The sequence below is a fragment of the Lissotriton helveticus genome, chromosome 9 (genome assembly GCF_964261635.1).
Source record: "Lissotriton helveticus chromosome 9, aLisHel1.1, whole genome shotgun sequence".
NCBI lineage: Eukaryota > Metazoa > Chordata > Amphibia > Caudata > Salamandridae > Lissotriton > Lissotriton helveticus.
Window position 1 is genome coordinate 665,456,573 of NC_136070.1, and position 25,682 is coordinate 665,482,254.

A 25,682-nucleotide genomic window follows, 5' to 3' on the forward strand; every position below is an offset into this window, starting at 1 on the left:
GGGAGGGCGGGAGAGCTGAGAGGCAGGAGCGGGAACACATGGGAGGAGGAGGGGGCAAGGGGCAGCAGCGGCAGAAAGGAGTGAAATTAGGAATAAAGAATAAGGCAAAGAATAAGGCAAGGAAAAAGAATAAGGCAAGGCACAAATGTGGAGTAAATACAAAAGGCAAAGGGAGACAAAAGATAAAAAGGCTGATGGTGAAATTAGTGAAGAGCGGGCACAATGAACGTGCACAAGAGCAGAGGCGAGGGCAGAGGCTGAACAGGAGGCAGCAAGCCTCAAACACCAACCTGAGCAGCGCTGGAGGCAGACGCTCTATGGTGGAACTGCATTAGGGGAGAGCAGTATTCTGAACAGGAGGTATTATTTGAAAGGGGAGAATCTCCCCTTTCCAATGGTGCCCTTCTGTAGTGGATCCCTGCTTTGTTATAGCCCCAGGAGGTAGATCCCCATGCAGGGATCCACACACTAGACACCAGGGAGGGGGGAGCGTCCCCTTGGGCAAGGGCCTTTGCTCCTCCCATAAAAGTGGCTTCATCAGTCTTTCTTCCCCCCTGGGGGAAGATGGGAGCAGTAGCCCCCAATCTGCCCCCTGGGGGGCAGAAAGCACCCTAGACAAAGCAGGATTTTTTTTAGGTCAGGGGTGGGGGCTGCCCAGGATGAGCATGCCAATGCCTCCACCCTTCGCCCCCAAAAAGCCAAACGCCTTCCTGCCCCCCTATGAGGCAGATGGGGCAATAGCCCCTAATCTGCCCTCTGTGGGGCCAGAAAGCCCACTATGCACCAGAGATTCATCTTTGTTATTTATACCTAGGGGTGGGGGCTGCTCAGAATGGGCCTGCCAATGCCCTACCCCAAAATAATTGCCACAGTCTTTCTGCCCCCCCAGGAGGCAGATGGGTGCAATAGCCCCTTTTCTGCCCCCCTTCCGGGGGTAGAACGCCCACTAGGTACCAGGGATATTTTTTTCACCAAAGTTCAGGGATGGGGGTGTCCAGAATTATACATGCCAATCAATGCCCCCACCGTGCAAAAAGAATGTCACAGTCTTTCTACCCCCCAGGAGGCAGTTGGGGGTAGTAGCCCCTGATCTGACCCCAGGGGGGCAGAAAGCCCACTAGGTACCAGGGATTTTTTTAACATAGGGGTGGGGGCTGCCCGGAATGAACCTGTCAATGCCCCCATACCAAAAAATCTTTACCATTCTTTCTGCCCCCCCGGGGAGGTAGATGGGGTCAATAGCCCCATACCTGCCCTCCGGGGGCGGGGGGCGAAAGCTCACTAGGCACCAGGGATTTTTTTTTAAGTTCAGGGGCGGGAGACTGCCCAGTAAGGACATGCCAATGCCCCCACTCCCCCCAAAAAATGCCAAAGTCTTTCTGCCCTTCAGCAGGCAGATGGAGGCAGAAAGCCGACTAGGCACCAGGGATTCTTTTTTTTCAAAGTTCAGGGGTGTGAGCTGCCCAGAATGGGCATACCAATGCCCCTCCCATAAAATAGCCACAGTCTTTCTACCCCCCCCTCCAGGGCATATTGAAGCAATAGTCCCCGATTTGTCCCCGCCTCCAGGGTGGCAGAAAGCCCACCAAGCACTGACCTTTTTTTCGCAATGAGCCTAGCTGTGGATTTTGGGCCCTAGCGCAGCCGACACCTAGGGAAACCTAGCACACCTGTACATTTTTTTAAACTAGACATCAAGGGAAAATCAGAATGGGGTGACGAGCATGACTCTCAGCAGGTGCTGTTACCCAGAATCCCTTGCAAACCTCAAACTTTGTAAAAACAAACTACATTTTCCACACATTTCTGTGATGGAAAGTTCTGGAATCTGGGCGGATCCACAAACTTCCACTCACCCAGTATTCCCCAAAGTCTCCCGATAAAAATGGTACCTCACTTGTGTGGGTTGGCCTAGTGCCAGCGACAGGAAACTGCCCAAATTGGAACGTGGACACATCAAATTTTTCCAGTGAAAACTGACCCTTTTTTGGCAATGTGTATAGCTGTGGATTTTGGACTCCTTCTCAGCCGGCATCCAGGGAAACCCAGAAACCAATACATTTTTACAAATTAGACGCCCAGGGGAATCCAGGATGTGGTGACTTGTGTGACTCTCACCAGGTTCTTACCCAGAATCCCATGCAAACCTCAAACTTTGTAAAAACAAAAACAAATTTTCCTCACATTTTTGTGAGGGAAAGTTCTGGAATCTGCAAGGAGGCACAAACTTCCACCCACCCAGCATTCATCAAAGTCTCCTGATAAAAATGGTACCTCACTTGTGTGGGTAGGCCTAGTACCCGCAACAGTAAACGGCCCAAAACACAACCTGGGCACATCACATTTTTCCAGTGAAAACTGACTCTTTTTTCTCAATGTGCCTAGCTGTGGATTTTGGACCCTGGCTCTGCAGGCCCCTAATGAAACCTAGCAACCCAAACAATTGTGAAAACTAGACATCCAGGGGAATCCAGGATGGGGTGACTTGTGTGGCTCTCACTACGTTCTGTTACCCAGAACCCCTTGTAAACCTCAAACTTTGTAAAAAAAACATATTTTCCTCACATTTCTGTGATGGAAAGTTCTAGAATCTGTGGGAAGCCACAAACTTCCAGCCACCACGTGTTCCCCAAAATCTTCAAATAAAAATGGTACCGCACTTTTGTGTGTAGGCCTAGTACCCGCAACAGGAAACGGTCCAAAACACAACGTGGACACATCAAATTTTTCCAGTGAAAACTGACACTCTTTTCACAATGTGCCTAGTTGTGGATTTTGGACCTTAGCTCTGCCGGCACCTAAGGAAACCTAGAAAATCTCTACATTTTGTAAAACTAGATATCCGGCGGAATCCAGGATGGGGGGACTTGTGTGGCTCTCACCAGTTTCTGTTAACCAGAATCCTTTGCAAACCTCTGGAATCAGTGTGTATTCACAAACTTCCACACACCCAGCATTCTCCTAAGTCTCCCGATAAAAATGGCACCTCACTTGTGAGGGTAGGCCTAGTACCTGGGACAGGAATGGCCCAAAACGCAACATGGACACATCACATTTTCCAGTGAAAACTGACCCTTTTTTCGCAATGTGCCTAGTTGTGGATTTTGGACCCTAGCTCTGCCGGCACTTAGGAAACCTAGCAAATACACACATTTTTTAAAACTAAACATCCAGGCCTAGCAGCGAAGGGGTTAGAGCACAGCTCGTCCGACAGAAATGGCTCAGGAAGCGGTAGGTACAGTCTTTGTACAGGGATTACTACTGAATGTAAGAAGCTATTTAATGACTATATGCTTTGGATGGCAAACAAAAAAATTGGCACAGTTAGTAATTGTGGGCAAAGCTTCACATGACAGAAAGAGAATATTGAATCAAAACTGATGTCTGAGAAATTGCAGAATATGCAGAGAATGGTAAAGTGGGTGTGGAGGGGAGCACCTCAAATGTAGGAGCAGAGAAGAGAGGGGAAAGGAAGACTGGGAGGAGGGAGAGTAATGTGTGGGAATGAAAGGGGCAGAGGGAGGTTTGGTGGTTTTTACTATGTCTGTGATCAGCTGTGGCATTGGAAACAAGATTGCCCTAAAACTGTGTCAAATGTGCCAGGTTTCACCAATTACCCGGAGTTCCACTTAAGAACCCAGAATTCCTATCCAGAATTTTAGGACAGTCCAAGATGTTTTGACTGCTTTATGAATACCCTAATCCCCATGTAGGTTGCCTAATTAATGGTAAATATATCACCTGCCTCAAGGACACTGGCCCTAGTTGCTCTACTGGTCTACTTTAAAAAAAATGTAGGGGCATATTACCAAGGGTGGCGATAGGGGATTATCGCTGCTTTAGCGGCCGTTTTCGGCCGCTAAGCGGCGAAAATTCTATCGCCCTATTAGCAAGCTGTCGCTAACAGCAGTTAGCGACAGCTTGTAGGCGATAGCGAGCGGTTTGGGGCCCGCTTTGCATGTTAGCGATATTTATCGCTAATGACATGCAAAGTGGGCGTTCCCAACCTGTTAGCGACTGAAAGCAGTCGCTAACCTCGCTATCGCCTATTAGCGAGTTAGGCGAAGCGATAAAAAAATGTGCGCTAAGCGCGAATATCGCTAGAAACTAACGCCTGCCCAGACCAGTTCTTAGCAATGTTATCCAATGGGAGGTGGATAACATGGCTAAGAGCATTTAGTCGCTAATGCGTGAATATCGCTGTATTCTCAGCGATATTCACGCATTTCGCCGCATTTGCTGGATATTTTAGCACAATGGAGAAAAACGTTGCTAATAGCATGTTTTCTCCGCTAACATATCCAGCGATAGGCAGCGATAAAAAAATCGTCGCTAAGCCTATTTAGCGATAATTATCGCTACTTGTTGGTAATATGCCCCTGAGTTCCCTGCATTACCTCCCTTTGCCACATCCATAGATGCAATCGGTAATTTTAACAAACAGGTACCCACCTCATCTCTGATCTCGCCTCTATCTCGTTGGGGCTCATTACTGAAAAACATTATGTTTTTTAGATAGTCTTACTTCATCTGCCAATTTGTTGGGGGAGACACCTTGTTCAAAGGAGATTGCACAGTGTTTTGTATCCAAGATGGAGTATATCTAAGCCAGTGGCGTAGCAAGGGGGGGCGGGGCGGTCCGCCCTGGGCGGCACAAGTTTTGGGGGCGGTGGCAGTGAAGTCCTTGCTCTCGCGTGCAAGAATACTAATTATCAGCTCAATATGTGTATAAGTGAAATGCCTCCCAATTTAATCGATCTGCTTTCCCAGGTGCCTTCCACATAGTAGTTCACAGTGGAAACGGTGAAAAACAAGAATGACTCTCATAAGAAGTTACCCAGAATGCTTCAGTATCTGTTAAGGCTGGTATAGAAATGAGAATCTGCTATGTGATTACAAAGTCAGCACACTGTAGACAGTTGACTATGGGATATGCCACTATGGCAAAAGCCTTACAGGATTAAGTCAGAAAAGATACTCCTCAACCCTTGCAATGGTCTAGTGAAGCTGAAAATGCATTTGTAAAAATGAAACAAGTGTTAACTTCAGCAACACCTTTGGGTTATCATTCAATACCTTTTACATTGTGCTGTCATGAGCACAATAGTTTTGTTCTCTTAGTGTTTGTTCAAGACTATGGATACCAGGAAAAGACCATAGCTTATTATTTTGCAGCTTTAGATCTGGGTGAGGCTGGGCTCCGGCCATGCCCTCGCACTTAAGCTGCAGCTGCGATCTTTTTGAGATTTCAGAAAACATGTTTTATTTTTTTGGCGGGGGGGGGGGGGTGTTATATACCGCGAACTACACCGGAAGGTATCAGAGCGATTTACACGAGCACCAATTGCTTTACACACAGACACACACATATATATATATTTTTTTGTCAGGCACGGGGAGATTAAGTGATTGAGGTTACGTAGTTTTCGGCCCCGCTTCGCTACAGCCGCCATTTTGTGTTTAGTCGCCATTTTATGTTGCCTCACTCAGGCAGCACGGCTAACGCGGTAAAATGGGCTTTCTGCCTTTTTCAGCTGCTCCATGTTTTTCCCGTTAAAGAACAACCTTTGTCCTTGTGTACGAAACTGATGTCAGGGTCTGGCCGAGTTCGCAAAGCTGTGTCTAGACTGATTAATCCATGTCTTACTCCACTGTTTGGGTCCCACCATTCTTCTCTACCTTATCTTATTTAACTGGCCTTCACTATTCTCTTCGTGTGTTCTCTTGTTACATAGCCCTTCTTTTGAAGCATTCTACACATGTTTTGCCACCTGCAAATTGAATTACGGGCACTAGTGTTGATTAACCTGAGGGGAGGAGAGCACATGGGGTCTGAAAGGAGGGTGTGTTTTAGACATCCGATAGCTTGTTTTTGAACTATTCCTATTTGTCAGTTTTGTGTATATAGGGAGTTGTCATTGCAAACTTGTGTTGTATAATAGACTGTGCGCCACGGATTGAAGTGGCAGTCTCTTGAGAACCTACCTGTGTGGTACTTCTAAGATAACTGTGCTTAGCTGCAGCTAATAAAACTACTTTTCTACGCCTAACGGAGTGTCTCGTGTCTCTGTCGGTCGAGGCAGGTGAACTCGGAGATCTTAGGCGTGCCCTGCGCTGCCTGGCCCATAAGGTCCGGTTCTCCAATTGGCGGCCCAACGTGTGGGCGACTTCAGCGGTAGTAGTTTTGCCCGAGAGTCGTGAGGAGCTTCGCAAGAAAATTCCGGAGGATTTCGCGAACCACGTGAGCGACCCCTGCATGTCGAAGTGGACCGAAGGTCTTTTGAGGCGTGGCTACTCCTTCCCGGCGGCTGCTGACGACTGCTACCCTGACTGTCGCCCTGCCTTGGCCCTTTGGTGATGATTGGTATCACGAGACGTTAGACGGACATCTGTTGGCGTGAGAAAAGCATTTAGTTAAGTATTTGAGGTAGCGCCCACTCTCTTTGTTTTTATATTTGTTATTCGATTAGCGCGCTAACTGAAGCCAAGGGGTAAGTACGCTTGTGCTGTGACTCTATTGTCTGAAAATCCCTTGACCAGACCCCCCAGGATATAGCGGCATGGAGTAGGAAATTTAGCAGCACAAAAATGGAAATTTAGCGGCACAAATATGGAAATTTAGCGGCAATTTTGCGGCATTTTATTTGGCCATTTTTCCTACAACAAACACAGATATCTTCGTTTTTTTGTTATTTAACAACATGAAGCTATGTATGTATACTAATGTAAGCATTCCTCCATAGAAACACTCTTGATTATAGTTAGGGACAGCGAAAATGACATCACATGCTCCTTGACCTTGAAGCCATCTCAGAAAGGGGCACTGAATGACCTTAGTGACAGGCCTCGAGGCTGCAGCGTCTTAATAAATAGGTGTCTATAACAAATACAGATAACCAGCTGCCGAATCGAACAAAAGCCAAAGGTATAAGGACTTTTAAATCACCAACAGCCAGGCTGATAAAATCACAGTAGTTGCAAGCAGCAACATAGGTGCATGGTATAGGGTGACCAACTGGCATTGGTGCAAATGCAGGACGGTGAGAGTAAAAATTCAGGACAAAGGGTCAAAATTCAGGACACAAATTCAGGACAGGAGGTCAAAATTCAGGACAAAACTTCAGGACAATAGGTACGTTTTACAGACACATCAGAGGTCGCGCAGTAGTATATAAGTAAGCCCAGCCATTTCCAAACATATTCAACCATTTGCAAACCTATCCATCATGTATCCTTCCATCTATCATTTCACTCATCCATCCCTTCATCCATCCCCTCATCCATCCTTTCACTCATCCTCCATTATCCATCCATCCATCCACCCTTTCACCCTATCCATCTGTACACCTATCCATCCACTCTTCATCCCATCCATCCATTCACTCATCCATTCAGCCATTTACCCTTTCACCAATCCAGCCATCCTTTCACTTACTAATCCTTCCACCCATCCACTCTTTTAGTCATCCATCCATCCTCCCTTTCTCTCTCCATTGACCCTTTCACTTAGCCATCCTTCCTTCCATCCATCCATCCACCCACCCATCCATCCATCTACTCATCCACTCATTAATCCATCCATTGACCCTATCATTCATCCATTTATTATTTCACTCCTTCACACATCTATTCATCCTTTTGTCCATCTACCCTCCCTTTCACTCACTCATCCATCCTTACATCCACCCTTTCACTCATATGTCCATTCATTCACCCTTGCACTTATCAATCCATCAATCCATCCATCATTTCACTCATCCACCTACCCACCCATCATCCACCCAACCATCCACCCACCCACCCACCATCCACCCACCCACTCATCCATCCTTTCACCCACCCACCATCCAATCCACTGAGCCATCCTTTCACCCACCCACCATCCACCCACCCACCCACCCATCCATCCATACTTTCACCCACCCACTCATCATCCATCCATCCTTTCACCCACCCATTCTTCATCCATCCATCCTTTCACCCACCCATCATCCATCCATCCATCCATCCGTCCTTCCCCTCATCATCCATCCATCCTTCCCTCATCATCCATCCATCCTTTTCCCTCATCATCCATCCATCCTTTTCCCTCATCATCCATCCATCCATCCTTCTACCCACCCACTCATCATCCATCTATCCTTCCCCTCATCATCCATCCATCCTTCCCCTCATCATCCATCCATCCTTTCACCCACCCCCTCATCATCCATCCATTCCCTCATCATCCATCCATCCATCCATCCTTTCACCCACCCCCTCATCATCCATCCATCCTTCCCCTCATCATCCATCCTTTCACCCACCCCCTCATCATCCATCCATCCATCCATCCTTCCCCTCATCATCCATCCATCCATCCATCCTTCCCCTCATCATCCATCCTTCCCCTCATCATCCATCCATCCTTTCACCCACCCATCCATCCTTCCCCTCCATCCATCCCCTCATCCATCCATCCATCCCCTCATCCATCAATCCATCCCCTTATCCATCCATCCTTCCCCTCATCCATCCATCCCTTCATCCATCCATCCTTCCCCTCATCCATCCATCCTTCCCCTCATCCATCCATCCCCTCATCCATCCAAAATTCCCCTCATCCATCCAACATTCCCCTCATCCATCCATCCTTCCCCTCATCCATCCTTCCTTTCATCCATCATCCATCCTTCCCCTCACCCATCCAGCCATCCCCTCATCCATCTTTCCCCTCATCCGTCATCCAGCTACCCTTCCACCCATTCATCCAGCTATTTACATTTTCTTTCCATCCTTCCCCTCACTCATCAATCCATCCATCCTCTCTCATTATCCATTTTTTTCAATCTTTCATTCATCCATTCACCCTTTCACTAATTCATCCAGCCATTCACCCATCCCTTCACTTACTTACTCGCCCACCTTTCCAAATTAATTTTGAGCTGAGCCCTTTTGAGAAGAGGCCCATCAAGAACTTCACCCTCGCTGCAGGGGCCGTTCCATGACTGGGACAGAAGCCACCCAGGGCGGAGACAGGATCCACCACAGGGGGGGACAGGAGCCATCACAGGCGGGGGGTGGACTGGAGCCACCACATGGGGGGACAGGAGCCATCACTGAGGGGAGGGCAGGAGCCATGGTAGTGTATTGTAATTGGATAGATATAGCGCTTACTACCTTAACGAGGCGTCGTGCACAGTGCACAGTACTCATGCCACGCTTTGGGTGAGGCCGCCTACAGAGTTCAGCTTTTTTTTTTTTAAATAAAAAATGACCAGAGAGATTTTATTTTTCAGCCCGGCCCTGCTCATAGGGCGAGTTGACAGAAAATTTAGTCGAGTTGTTGATAATAAGGGGTATTATAAAATACAATAATCTATGATGAATTTTGAAGGCGTCTTATCTTTGTTTATTTTGTCTCATAGTTGCAATCCGCAAAACAGGTAGTTAGCTCTGCTGCTTTAATAAAGCAATGAATGCTGCAAGACGATTTCCAACTGGCAATTGACAAACTCAGGAGGTAATTAAATGCCCCACACCACACTTTGCCTCAAAGCATTAACTTTTAATTTGTGCTGAGGAGCCGGAGGAACCTGGAGGCCCGAGCAGGGCCGCCACATGGCTGCCAGGCCAGGAGTTTAGAAACAGGAGCGCCAGGTTTGACATTCGTTAGTTATGAGAAGCATTTGCATACAAATCACAATACGGAATGCCATTAACACCTTGGCTTCCCAAATCGGACGGCGTATAAAAGGATGCCTGTTTACTTGCAGACAACTGAAACTTCCATAAATAGGATTAAGTCGAGAGGCCTGCCAATCTTCCCTCTCTGCCTCTCCGCCCCCACCTCCGACCAGCCCTCCATTCATATGCTCCTGCGACTGAACAGAGGGCTGAGAAACCCAGCACTTGAGAAGTGATTGCAATCAGATCCCCCAGGATATAGCGGCTTTAGTAAAAATGCCGCGATTTCTACAAGAGTGCCGATTTCGCGGGCACTTTTGTAAAAATCGCGGCATTTTTAAGAAAGTGCCGATTTCGCGGCAAATCGCGAAATCGCGAAATCCTGGAGGGTCTGCTTGACGTTCGTAAGGAAGTCCAGTTTGTTACGAAATGCCTGGATTTAGTAAGTTTAAGAAATTTTGTTTCTTTGGTTGTTCTAGGGATTCCCGGCTAGAGGATTCTTGTCCGCTTCCTCCAGTTGGGACTCCTACTTACGAACTGTATTCGAAACATGGTCTGGGTCCCATTGTTTTTAATGAAACATGGATCCGATACACTAAGAAAGATGGTGTTTTACAGTGGCCACAAAATGGTTCTTTTGAGCCCGATATATTAGATAATTTGGAAGCGATTCTGTTCAAGAGAAAAGCCCGGCCGGCAATGTTTGACTCTTTTCGCCTATGGCATAAGGAAGCCAAACAGAAAGAAATTAAGCAAATGAAGAAAGATAAGAAAGAGCAGAGTATGTCAATTTTACAGACTGCCCAGCAATTTAAAAATGACGAAGCTGATCAGGTGATTGAGGTGTCGGAAAGACAACATCGTATGGCAATAGATAGATGCTATCCTGTGTTACCTACTGTATCAAAGAGTAAAACTCCTGATGATGATTCTTTTATGTCCCATTTGTTGACATTACCTCCACCTTATGTGTTAGGTGCTAATGCACTACCGTTGCAGCCTGCTGTTAATCCAGCTGCTTTAGTTCCTGCACAGTTGGCTTTTCCTGTGATTCCACCTCCGCCCCCTTTACCAGCGACATCTGTACCCCAATCTCCTGTACCTCAGTCTTCCCTATCTGTCGTTTCCTTTGCTACAGATTCTTAGTCTATTTTACAGAATACGTTGTCTCCTGTTTTGGTGTCAGATTCCCCCACAGCTCGATGACGTTTAGTCGATACTGTTTCAGGTCTTTTGTCGCCTTTTCTTGGGCCTCTTTACTTTTCTCCTGCGTCGTCTAGGAGACAATCCCGTAGTCAGTTTCCGGATTTAGAAGAACGGACTAAATTAGATTCTCTTGCTAGGAATTGGATTATGAGTAGTGTACAATATAGTGTACGTGATATTTTAGATACTTTCCTTCAATGAAACGTGCCCACACAGAGATACGTATTCAATGTTATGTGCAATACTCTGACTAAAGAATGGGGAGGCGTGGATCTAGATTCACCTCCTCAGGACTTATTCGAAATACAGGATCAATTTGATAAGGGACTTATTGTGGGTCCTGCTGTAGAACATACAATATTGTCGACAAGAAGTTACCTATTTAGGTCATCTCTTGTCGAAGGAGGGAAGGCGATTGACTCCAGAACGTATTCATGCAATTGCACGGATGCCTGTGCCATCCACACAAAGAGAAGTGCGTGCTTTCTTAGGCATTACCTCTTACTGTAGACAGTGGATTCCAAATTTTTACTTACTTGCTAAACCTCTGTTGGCACTTACACTTAAAGATACGCCCCACCCTCTGCCTTGGACTGATGAATGTCAAAAGAGTTTTTCAGATTTACGTACTGCCTTGTGTTCTGCTCCTGTGTTGGGTACTCCAAATTACAGTAAACCTTTCACGCTCTATGTCCATGAAAGGGAAGGTTGCGCATTATCAGTACTGACGCAACAATTCGGTGACAAACAAAGGCTGTGTGCCTATTTTTCTGAAACATTAGATCCAGTAGCTAAGGCATTACCTAGTTGCCTTAGAGCAACAGCAGCAGCGGCAATTTCTATTCGTCAATCCGCTGGACTAGTGTTAGATCACACTCTTAATGTTATGGTGCCACATGCAGTAGATACTCTTCTTAACAGGACGAAAACTCAGCACTTAACGAGTGCTCGCTTGTCTGGATATGAACTGACACTTCTAGCTAGCCATATACACATAAAAAGATGTAATGTTCTGAATCCAGCAACATTGTTGCCCATTTTGGATGCGAACCATGTACAAGATCAGCATGATTGTTTTCTTCGCACTGAAGAAGAAACGAAGGGTCGAATAGATTTGAAGGATACACCACTTGTGGATCTGGATGGAATCCTATGGGTAGATGGGTCTTGTTTCAAACTTCCTAATGGCGAAACTACAGCTGCTTATGCAGTAACGACTTTGTACACCGTGGTAGAAACTGCACGCATTTCGCATAATTCAGCACAAGCTGCAGAATTGATTGCGTTAAAAAGAGCATGTGTGTTGGCAAAAGGGAAAAGAGTGACTATCTATACTGACAGTCAGTATGCCTTTGGCGTTGCCCATAGTTTTGGTCGGTTGTGGAGGGAAAGAGGATTCTTTACCTCCCATGGCACCAAGATACAGCATGGTCAGTTGGTAACTGACCTTCTTGAATCACTTGCTCTGCCTACTCAAATAGCAATTGTGAAGTGCAGTGCGCATAAAAAGATTACTGATGAAGTGGGTCGAGGAAATGCATTTGCAGACGAGATAGCGAAGGAGACAGCGAGGAATGTTGAAAGTCGCATGTATGTTGCGGGCCCTGCCAGATGGGTCGCAGAAGCTGGTAAGTGTGAAGACACAGCGGAAAGTGTGAAAGCGATTCAGAAGGAGGCGCCCGAGAAAGAATTAAGTACGTGGAGAGAGAGTACGGGAATGTTGGATAGTATGGGATGTTGGACGGAATTGTCAGAACATCAACGATGGTTGCTACCAGATGCGTATGTACTGCCTGTAGTTACTATGGCTCATGGACCAGCCCATATTAATGCAAGGGGTATATGTAAGCTTTTAGCTCCAGTATGGCAGAATGAGGGTATTCCTAAATGTGAAGAAAATGTGGTGAAACATTGCATTGTTTGTTTGATGCACTATCCAGGACAGGGAACACCAACTCCAGCAGGTCACTTTGCACCCCCTACGTACCCATTCGAGGTACTGCAAATAGACTATATCCATATGGAACGCTTTAATAATCTCAAGTACGTCCTGGTGGTGGTTTGTGCCTTTTCCAGATGGATAGAGGCCTACCCCCTAAAGGACAACACTGCCTTGTCCACTGCAAAAATACTTTTGAAAGAATTCTTCCCGAGGTTTGGTTTGCCGCGCATTGTCTGGAGTGACAATGGAAGTGAATTTGTAGGTCAAATTATGCAAAAGGTGTGTGTGGGTCTAGGCATTAGACAGAAATTTCATGCGGCAAACCATCCTCAGTCAGCAGGTCTGGTAGAGTGCTATAATGGCACTCTCAAACTTAAATTAGCAAAGATTCAGGCCAGCACGGGCCTTTCTTGGCCTGATGCCTTGCCTTTGGCACTCCTTTCAACTAGAACGACTGTTCATTCTCGTTTTGGGCTTAGCCCATACGAGATTGTGTTCGGACTCCCAGCTAATGTCTGGAGAGTCCCCAGTCCCAAAAAGTACTCAGATATTCCATACCCGCTGGTGGTTGACTATTTGCATGATCTCACCACTAAATTGCATGTTATTCGTCAACAGGTCCAAAACGCTTTACCGGAGGCCTCCTCAGATCCCGGACACCCCATCCAGCCTGGGGATTGGGTGTGTCTGAAGAACTTCCAGAGGAAAAAGAACTTGGAACCTCGCTGGGGGCCGCTGCGACAAGTGTTACTCACAACTCGTACAGCTGTCAAGGTCTTGGGAAAGAAAAATTGGATCCACGGCGTGCATTGCAAAAGGGTACCATTGCCTTTACCTTATGACCAGTGGGTCCGAGAAGGTATCGGTGATAGTGAATGCGAGAAGGTACCCAGCTTCGTACCGTTCAGCAGTGCACGCCTGGATTGGACTAGCTCAGAGAAGGAGGACGATGACGTCTTACAGGAAGCTGTACCTGTGCACCTGAGACTTAACACTACAGATCCTGAACATTTATTCAAGGACCAAACCACGCCTGGAAAGAGACGATACAATCTGAGAAAGAGATTGCCTAAAGACAATTAATTTTTGTTTCCTTTAATTCTGTTTATAAAGAAACGTTCCTTTTTTTTCCCTTTATCCATCAAGTTGCAGGGTCATGGTAGGAGTCTTGAGCTGTGACCTGAATAGTGACTAGGTCAACAGGACTTGCAGTGTCATAGGACGGCTAACAATCACAGCCAAGTGATTAAGGAAGATTATCGTGAGCAACGCCTTTAGAGTAATGGATAGTACAGGGAAAGGAAATGATATTAAACTGATGAAGAGAGCTCATTATAAGAAATTATTATTTGGACGTTGTGGCCTAGCACTATGTGTTTTGGAATGTTTATGTAGTTTATTAGCAGGCATAGGATGGCTTATTCACGTCCTGCAGTTGGTACCTGTTCCCGCTTCTGCCCCTCTGAATCCCTCTACTACTGTTTCTCCGCATACATTTTACTCACTACCAGACCATGAGCAAATGAGAAGAATGGAATATCTTAATAATTCGTTCATTCAACTGTTACACCAGCATCATTTGATAGTAAATGTTACTAATTGTTGGGTCTGTGGTCTCATACCACATAATACACAAAGAGGAATGCCGTATCTAGTCCTCCCCTTTTCATACGAAGGTTCTGCTTGGGCCTATCTGGCTATGTTTTCCAATGCATACCAGAACTTACTTCGATATCCTTCTGGTGAATCCTATAATGGTGGAGTGGATTTCAGTCACAGTTCTTTGATAAAGGATATTGTAACGATGGCAAAGATTGCTGACATTATGAAGATTCCCAAAGACGAGAAGAGAGCATACGATGGGTGGAATATAACTCGTTATACTCTCTGTCTCACTGACAAGCTTAAGCAACAGAGTTCTACACCGATTTGGGTACTACCACAAAGAGGTCGTTTGTGCTTGCAAATAAATGGCCAGAATACCAAAACTAAGCGAGAGAGGAGCAATTGCTCCCATACTTATGTCTATACTCCTTCTACCCCCGCACCATTGGTGGCATCGCAAGGTACATATTTTATCTGTCATGATAAAGCTTATACATGGCTTCCCCATACTTCTCGGGGACGTGGTATATAGCTTTTCTCCTCCCTCCTACATATACTGCCCCTGCTGATTATCATAAAAAGAGAGTTGCTAGAGGAGTTGTAGATTCGGAAGATACAGCAGGACAAGAAGGAGGGGATTTTCTGAAAGGGTTTCTTCCCTTTTGGGGTCCGATGTCTAACAGCAAAAATATCAGACAGTTGGTCCGCGTGGTTGATGCTACCATCAATGTGACTTCTGGAGCATTAAAGAATTTGACTGCTGAGCTTCAGGCGGATTGACTTATAACTTTACAGAATAGAATGGTTTTAGACATAGTCCTTGCAGATAAAAGAGGAGTCTGTAAACTGATTGGATCCAGTTGTTGCATTTATATTCCTGACAATGCCCCTACAGTATACCAAGCCATCTCTAAGCTACATGTCATCTCTGAGTCTATTCACCAAGATACTGGAGATTGGTCTGTGATGGGATGGTTTTGGGGACTACTGTCCACTTGGGGATGGAAAGTGCTAACTTTCCTTGGAATGATTTTAGCACTCGTCTTTTCTTGTTTTCTTTGTCTACAATGTGGTCCAGCCATCTGTGGACTTTGTGCCACGATCTGTGCCTCCAAACCAGTAGCACAGCAGACAGAACATATTAAGATGATGGTGCAACAACATCTCAATGACCTCATGACTATTGATGTCGACTCAGACTAACATGAGTTCCTTTGTGCATTACCTGAGTATGGCAAAAGGAGGGTCTGAGGTTACATAGTTTTCGGCCCCGCTTCGCTACAGCCGCCATTTTGTGTTTAGTCACCATTTTATGTTGCCTCACTCAGGCAGCACGGCTAATGTGGCAAAATGGTCTTTCTGCCTTTTTCAGCTGCTCCATGTTTTTCCCGTTAAAGAACAACCTTTGTCATTGTGTACAATACTGATGTCAGGGTCTGGCCGAGTTCGCAAAGCTGTGTCTAGACTGATTAATCCATGTCTTACTCCACTGTTTGGGTCCCTCCATTCTTCTCTACCTTATCTTATTTAACTGGCCTTCACTATTCTCTTCGTGTGTTCTCTTGTTACATAGCCCTTCTTTTGAAGCATTCTACACATGTTTTGCCACCTGCAAATTGAATTACGGGCACTAGTGTTGATTAACCTGAGGGGAGGAGAGCACATGGGGTCTGAAAGGAGGGTGTGTTTTAGACATCCGATAGCTTGTTTTCGAACTATTCCTATTTGTCAGTTTTGTGTATATTGGGAGTTGTCATTGTAAACTTGTGTTGTATAATAGACTGTGCGCCACGGATTGAAGTGGCAGTCTCTTGAGAACCTACCTGTGTGGTACTTCTTAGATAACTGTGCTTAGCTGCAGCTAATAAAACTACTTTTCTACGCCTAACGGAGTGTCTCGTGTCTCTGTCAGTTCGAGGCAGGTGAACTTGGAGATCTTAGGCGTGCCCTGCGCCGCCTGGCCCATAAGGTCAGGTTCTCCATGATTTGCCCAGAATCACAGGATGCGGAGCGTCCCTACCGTTGACTCGAACCCGGTTCCCCAGCATCGAGGTCAACCGCCTTAGCTGTTAGGCCACATCCTCAGCCACGTTGTACTAATCTCTCCCTTGACTGCAGCTGTAGCTCATGCTGGATTTGCTCTTCTGTTTCCTACAGAAACCCAGCACTTTCCAGAGTCCAATTATCCCAATATGAGAATCTGTTAGTATCTGAATCACACATTGCCCTTGTCCGTTGCCTCACTGTGAATACTGACTCCTTGGCACCCACCTACAAGTGCCCCACATGTTTCCTTGTTATGGATGATGTTACCAGGCTCAGTGTTGACTTAGATGATGTTCCAATCCCAAATTGTGAATTGATATATTTTGTGGATGGCTCCTGACTCGGACATCAGGAATTGGTTTTAGTTGTGAATGTTGCAAGGTGCACTCTCTACTATATAAATGATATAATAATTTGTAAAGTTGCTGTTACCAAATTTAAGATCAGCCATAGTAGACAAATGTATTGCATTGACCCACACATATACTTTAGCCCAAGAAAAATTTGAGACTGTGTGCACGTACTCAAAATATGCATTTGGAATGATGCATGACTTTGGGCTCCTTTAGATGCAAATAGGGTTCTAAACATCTGCTGGAAAACCAATCAACAATGATCAGTATGTACAAAATCTCCTTAATGCTTTAAACATGCCCAAACAGGTAGTGGTGAATAAATGTGCTGCCCACAAGGATGTGTCTAAAGGAAGCCCACTGGGTGATTCAGTAGTTTGAAAGATCCATCTTGTCTGAAAGTGCCAAAGTTGCAATTTATGCTGTAGGAACTGATTTTTGTCCTATGCCTTCTCTAAAAAATGCATCTATGTTACAGTATCTGGCCTCTGAAAGTGAGAAACAATACTGGATCGAATAGGAATGTAAAAGAGACCACGAGGGGGTATGCAGAGGGAGTATTGGGCTTGTGGTTGCACCAACATTTCTACTCCCAATCTTGCATGGTTGTATAATGGAGCCACCCATGTTGGTAGGATGGCATGTTGCGTGCCACAGTAGCTCACTGATATGCACCCTTCCATTCTTGTATTATCCAAAATGATTGCCATTCTGTGCCTCTTGTCAATCTCAGAATGCTGGGGAAGGGATTAAGTCCTCCTCCACTGCTCACTATCTTCCATGGGGCCCCTTTGTGACCCCAGGTGGATGTTATCCAGATGGCAAGATGCGCATCCTATTCCTATGTCTTAGTAATAGTTTGTATGCTCTTGAATGGATGAATGCTAACTGTTGTGCCACAACAAATGCTACCACAGTCGGTAAATGCATAATTAGGGGTTTTATCCCTTGCCTTGGAATACCAAGCTAGATTTCAAGTATCATGAGACACACTTCAATTTCTACTGTAGTACAGGAGATTTGTTCAACTTTAGGGATAGATCAACATTTCAACTGTGCAAACCACCGAAAGTCAGCCGATAATGTTGAAAGAAATAATGGCATCTTCAGAAATAATAAAGCAAAGATATGTCATAAGAAATGCAATTACATTTCTTGATGCCCTTCCATTAGCTTTATGGTCCCTTAGAACCATATCTGCTCAGAAAACCAAGCTGAGCTCCTATTAAATTGTAATGGGGCACCACATGATGATGTCGTCAAACCCTCCAGTCTCTGCTGCTAAGTTCGAACTACAATTGAATGATGATGCAGTCTTGCAAGCTTACAGGCTGTCTCTTCAGTTTCGGTTCTCAGGTCCCAGCATCCTTAGCTGTGTGCCCCACCAAAGACTGCCACTCCTTACAACCTAGAGAATGGGTCTATATTCAAGTTCGACAGGGCAAGGCTGCTCTTCAACCCCAGGGGGAGGGCCCACACAAAGTCTCTCTCCCCACCAACACCTCTATTAACAAGCATTTACAATGCAATGGCCTCGGCATTATTAAAGGTAGAGCTATTGGCATTGCTCATTATTATTTTTTTAATAAATGGCATTGTCATTTACAATGCCAATAGCTTAATCGCTCGCAAATGCATGACCTATTTCATTTACACCCACACAGTGCCACACACACAAAGCCACCCACACACACATAGAGCCACCCACACAGAGTCACCCACACAGAGTCATTCACATAGAGCCACCTACACCGAGCCACCCTCACACAGACAGAGCCACCCACACATAGAGCCACCTACAAAAGAAGTTATCCACACGTAGAGCCAACGAAAAAAAAAAACATTCAAACACAGAGCCCCCCCCACACACATACACACAGAGCCCCACATACATAGAGCCACACACACACACAGAGCCACACACAGACAGAGCCACACACACACGCAGGAGAGCAAGCACAGCCAGGGGGCAGGAGAACAAGCACATCGAGGGGGCAGGAGAACCAGAGGGCAGGGGAGCAAGCACAGCCAGGGAGCAGGGGAGCAAGCACAGCCAGGGGGCAGGAGAACAAGCACACCGAGAGCCACATACACACACCGAGAGCCACACACACCGAGAGCCACACACACACACACACACCGAGAGCCACACACACACACCGAGAGCCACACACACACACCGAGCGCCACACACACACACACCGAGAGCCACACACACCGAGAGCCACACACACCGAGAGCCACACACACACACACCGAGAGCCACACACACACACCGAGAGCCACACACACACACACCGAGAGCCACACACACACACACACCGAGAGCCACACCCACCGAGAGCCACACACACCGAGAGCCACACACACACACACCGAGAGCCACACACACACACCGAGAGCCACACACACACACCGAGAGCCACACACACATACCTATCCACAAAGTCGTCTCCAGTTGATCAAAATTGATTGGCTGAGACACTTACTGGTTATCTCTTTCCTTGCCTGACTGCCCAATCCTAGAATATACATTTTCCACTGCTTTCATTTACTTAGACACTCATCTTTACTTCGTTACAAGCTCAAACGTTTTTGGACTCTATAAATATTCTGCAACAGATGTTTGAGGTTCAATAACCTTAAGCTACGAGCCAATGAGCATTCAGACGTTAAATGCCACAGTCTAATGTGAGCTGATAAAGCAATCTGGAAAGCATTGCAGAAGAACACACTAGAGTTATGTGACAAGGCTAGGCCATGCATGCATTAGTAAGTAAACAATTTCACAGAAAACAGAAGTATGGTTTTAACTTTAAAGGAAAGCAACACACGAGTAATATGTGCACAACCTGCGTGGAGACGTTTGCACCTGTGACAGCATGATTTCTGACAGAGGTGTTTCAAAACAGAAAGGCTTGGCAGACTGTAAATAAGAAGTATTTGCTACCAAAATGGCTAGGCAAAGCATACGAGTTGAATGAATTACAACTATTTTACAAAACTTCTGTGGAACAGGGCCAGTGTATTTTTTTAATGTGTTTATGGAAGGTTCAGAATCACTGCATACTTGGAGTATTGTGAACATCAGACCTTTGAATAAATACTTCCATCAAGGAAAGCCAAATCCCACGCCATGATCCTGCAAAGAAAACTTTAGTGTTTCTAGAATATGAATGGTGCATGAATTGTTATAACTTATTTCATTGCTTTTATGTTTCTTGCACATTGTTTGGGCATCCAATAAATGGAAATTTAAGTTCTAAACAGAGATGGCCAAAATGATGGCTTTAAAACATCCTCTGGGCATTATTAGGAGCGTGGACAATTTTTGCATCTGATGAGGGTTTAATTAAGCACATAATCCCCTCGAAAGAATAAAGATGATGGCCCACACTACAAGCACTTTGCGTCAGGTTTGCATTACTTTTTTAATGTAACCCCAATACAAAGTGTAGTGGTGGTATGTTCAATCCAACACAAATCATGATTTGCAGTGGATTGAAACTAAAATCAACACAAAGCTGCACAATGTGCTGCCTTGTGCTACTTTGAAGCAAGGGGGCGTTCAATGGGCGGTGAATGGGCGTTCCCATGCAACGATCATGGTAGATATGGCGCTGTTCTGCTCTCTCCTGTTCCCATACCTTAGCAACTTTACTTGCTGTGTTGCATGATTTTTTTTATTAGATCTGGGCCCATCTATTCTCAGAATGATTTGAAGGCAACAGAACAGATAAAGCAGCAGAACTGTAAGGTCGTTTGTTAGATTAGTGGCAAAACATTCTGCTGCATCAAAAGCTGTCAAATTATTAGGATGGGGCGCATCTGTGCAGCGAATACCGAAGGCAGCACGTGTTTGTTGCACAGCTGGATTGCACTAAAGATTGCACAGCTGGATTGCACTAAAGAGTGAAGAGCACAATCCGGAAGATATGGTTAGCAAGGAGAGCTATTGCAATCTCAGTCACCATCAACCAGATCATGGTTACCACCTTAAATACAGCAGCAGTAACACATTGGTCAGAGTAAAACTAATTTCTGCATTACTCAAAACAGACTGCATTTCATTCCCGAGACTAATGTACAGCTACATTGAAATAAATGTTATGCAAGCAGCGTAAACCCTCAACTTTCAGTGAAGAATTCTAATTACCTATTTAAAATGTGAAGGGTGGGCTTTGATAAAAGTCTTGGCAAACGTGCAACCACAGAAAACTGCTGACACTGTATTTACAACAGGGAAGCCGCCCTTGCAAAAACGACTTGCAAGATCAAAAGAATTCATCACAAGAGCCACTAAACACGAGAGCGAAACCATAAAATCACTTTGAACAACTAAACCACTGCTTTAAATGAGTTAGCCTGGGTGAGTCATGATTTGCTTTTATTGCCTAGGCCTCAAAGAGCTTTGGGATGTACTGGAGTCAGAAGGTTCTCGGGTAACGCAAGGGGAGAAGCATAAGTGACCTTTCCAGTCGTCGACCCCCCACCACCTAAGATTATTACATTCTTACACTCCATTTTTGTCGGTTCGACTTTAAGTTAACACCTTGCCCACCCGGAGCACACACTCGCCAGCAACATACAGATATTACCCTACTTGGTAAAAAAAAATATAGCGGGAACTTGCTGACCACTGCATCCATCAAACAGCCAATCATATGACTCAGTCTCTTGTGGATTGGGGTTTACAAACACAGTGGAGTTGTTTAACAGAATTTCAGAAGACTGTCAGACACGGCTTGTAAAGAGCCAAACTCAAAAGTAGGCATAAGTCAAGGTGTGTTTCAGCTCACATATTAATAGTGTAAATAGTTCTATTCACCGACGGTTATGCATTACGACATACATCATGGGAAATGTTTGATAAAATCACCATCCAAACCAATTACATACAACTTAAGCCATTAAGATGTCTTGGCAGCCAATTTAGCCTATTTAATTATGTAGAAACTGGATAAGAAAACCTGCATTGGCGATGTCTAATGGTCTGGCCTTGGCAAGCAAGCAACATTTTATTTTGTTTATGCATTTAACTGTATAGCAAACATTGGCACTTTATTTTGCATATTGCATAACATTAAAAAAAACAAGAAAAACTAGGGCAATATGGGTTCAGAAGGCACGAAAAACGGCACAATCATGGGACAGAAGGCACGAAAAACGGCACAAACAGGGGAACAGAGGCAAGAACAAACGGGACAGAAGGCACGAAAAACGGCACAATCAGGGAAACGTGTCGCATAAACCAGCTATGGATATAATTATCAACTGATTTATTTTAATTCAATTATACATCAAGTTTGAGTCATTTTTATTCAAACCAGAGTGCATTGTGGCTTCCGATGCAGTCGATCAAATCCCTGCTCGGGGCATTTAAACTATAGTTAAGGGAGCTCCTCTGTACGAATCCTTTCTGCTATGCTTGTAAAAAGGTAAAACCGACATCGAAAAATAATCTCTTACACTTTACCAGCTTCCACCCACGCCCACTTAGAGAAAATCTTCCGTACGGACAGTACTTACGGCTTAGACGTAACTGCAGTGAGATAAGAGATTTCAAAGATCAATTAGTGGAGCTGACTAATAAGCTAAAAATACGGGGATACCCTGAGAAAATCCTGAACAAGAGTTGTAAACGGGCAAGAAACCAACAGAGGGAGGCCCTAATAGAAGAGAATCCAAAGATCCTTGATAACAACATTCCTCTCACATGCGTCACAACTTACAACTGTTTGTCCAACTCAGTCAGTTGGTGCATAAACAGACATTTGACTATTCTTACAAGTAATAACCATAACTGGAAAAAACCTCTCTTCTCCTATCGGAGAGCGAGAAGTTTAAGAGATTCCTTGGTGCATACACGACCAACAATAAGATCAGGACAGATGGAAAATACTGTGCTAAACACGTGGGGGCTCCCACCTGTAATGGGCCACCACCCCTGCGGTGGATGTAGCGTATGTCACCTTACGTCTTTTAGCAAAACTTTGAGTTTGGAACCAGGTAAAACCTGGAATTTACGACAACATACGAACTGTAATTCCCCTAACATAGTCTACTTAATTACCTGTCCCTGTGGACTACGTTACATAGGAATGACGACAAGACGTATCAAGTTAAGGATTTGTGAACACCGCAGTAATATAAGATGTAATAAGAACACTACAAAACTTACTGCTCATTTCATTCAAGCAAATCATACTCCAAATGACATCAGATGGACAGTAGTTGAGCACGTACACACTAGCGCAAGAATGCAGGAATCACTATTCGAAAAAGAACAGCGGTGGGTGTACCGTCTCTCAACTCACCTACGAGGTCTAAATGACAATATCCCGTGGGGAACTGTAATGCATCGATAATCAGTTCTACCAAAAGGAGTATTTTTTCCTACCAGACTGGTTATGAATAATAGATGGCTCAGTACGTTAATGTGCACTTTGATCGCTAACCAAGGGCTCTGGTTACCAAGGTCCATCCTGGTTTGTATTATTCATTCTAAAAAGCTTGTTCCTAATAACATTATTGGTCAAACTATATTGAAATATGTTCTCTATATATATGCTGGTACATTGCATTTACAAGATATATAAACGAACAGTGTTCACTTGTTCGAGATTAATAAAGTTGTTTCACAATTATAATGCTACCACTAGCCCTTTAAATTTTCCTGCAACAGCACTGTATCTGACGTTTATAACACGTGATATAGGAACCAACGTGGGATTCGCCCACACAATCACGTGACTGACGTGACGCCTTATCTCCCTAACAGCAGTACATACTCGTTAGTATTCGGGAGGTGGATGTGAACCACGTAGGTCACAATGCGGGGAGCCATCGGGAGTAAGGTAGGTGGGAGTCGACTGAATCTGTTAAATGCCACACAAGCTTTTTACAAAATGGAGTAGTGTGCGGTGACAACTTTCCCTCCTTTTGTTTACCAGTATTCTCCGATGTGAAGAAAACCCCTGCCATCGGTCCCATGAAGTGAGGCAAAACCTGCTTTCACGTAAATACATACTTCTTTCCATTGTGTTGATAGTGCAATTAGATCTACATATTTGGGTGTTCTTAAGTAACAATATACGACTTGCTGTCGACGAGCCGTTTTTTATAAATTGACTGCACAATATCTTTTGATAGTTGTGGTAATCACAATTAAGAGGTGGGTCTTATCGATTTGTAAGACGCCATCCGACCCATTTTGGGCTTATGGGGTTTGGACTGAAGGGCAGGATGGGCCATTGCTTTCATCCCCGTCCGAGTGAATTCTATGTAAATACATTTTTTCACAAAAGTTCACTTATTCAGAGGGTGAATAAATATTTGGATATATAAGAGGGTTATATATGTGGAGTGCACATTTATCCGGGTCAATATCAACATTTTTTTGGTATATATATAAAAAAAAGGACTGCACACATTGCATTTTAAATATGTTTGCTTGTATATCTTTCTTTTTGTACCCACAGATTTAGACACCTGGAAATACCAGGGTGATCCGGTATTAATAACTGTGAGTCTCATATATTTTTCCTACTACAACACTGAGGTTAGGGTGCGCCTTAGCGTGCGCACACCGCCCATTGTGTATACTATGTTTGTCTGGTCCTGAAGAAAGCTCGGCCAAAGTGGCCACTATGAGCAGAAACATGTTGACCATCAGATACATTTAATGGGACAATTTGACTCAAATTCATAGTCAAGCTTGTCCATTAAACACTTTTAATGCGTGCCTACACTAACCTTTATTAAAGTTTGGTTTTGGTTAGAGTTCGCACTCTTTTAATTTTTATCACAATCACGTTTTGCACTGTTTTTATTCAAACAAACCAGCTCCACTGCAGTTGCAGGTGTAGTAGCACACCGGGTAGGTACTTGGCCCGCCCGGTGAAAAAAAAAAACAATGATGAAGCATGTCACCCAATAGACGAGTGAGTGAGGGTTCTATAAAAAAACGTTGGTTTTTTTTCCACGTTGCACTTCACATCTTTTTATTTCCCTTTACCTTTGATTAAAATTCAGTCACTCCTTTGTTGTTAGATATAGAGCAGGAGGGTAGACAGGTGTTCTTCAATACCATGGTAATAACAGATGCCTCCTAGAGGGGTCAGAGTGACGTAGGTGCTCGTCATAGACAGGTATTCCGCATGCATGAAAGATGCACAGATTCTCATGAGATAACGGCACACGGATGCCGCGTTCAGCGGGGATGGACAGGTGCGGGCTGCAGTAGGTACCAGTGTGTGAGAGAAGTCATAAACTGACTGTGACAGCTCCATACCCGAGTCTGCCAATAGATGGATGTGTCCCCCGTGAGGGCATGCATGTGTCGGAATGGCCTCTGCTATAGGCTGTTCAAAGAGCTGGACCCTCCTTACCTCCTGCGGCTGCACAGTTCGGTACTTGTCAGCGGGGATCCCCAGGTCTCTTGATGCTGTCACGTCTCCGCTGCTGCTTTCCCTGGATGTGGCGGCTCTGCGCCCGTATTGCCCAGTTTCTCCCAGAGCTGCTCCCGGGTGATGTCCGCCCCTAACCCCCGATCACCGCATGTGCGGACCCGCCACAATGCAAATTGGAATTTAGGAGCTTGCATGTGTTGGAATGGCCTCTGCTATAGGCTGTTCAAAGAGCTGGACCCTCCTTACCTCCTGCGGCCGCACAGTTCGGTATTTGTCAGCGGGGATCCCCAGGTCTCTTGATGCTGTCACCGTCTCCGTTGCTGCTTTCCCTGGATGTGGCGGCTCTGCGGCCCGTATTGCCCAGTTTCTCCCAGAGCTGCTCCCGGGTGATGTCCGCCCCGGTCCATGCACCACGGGCAAAGCGGTCCATGCACAACGGTAGAAGGAGACGCG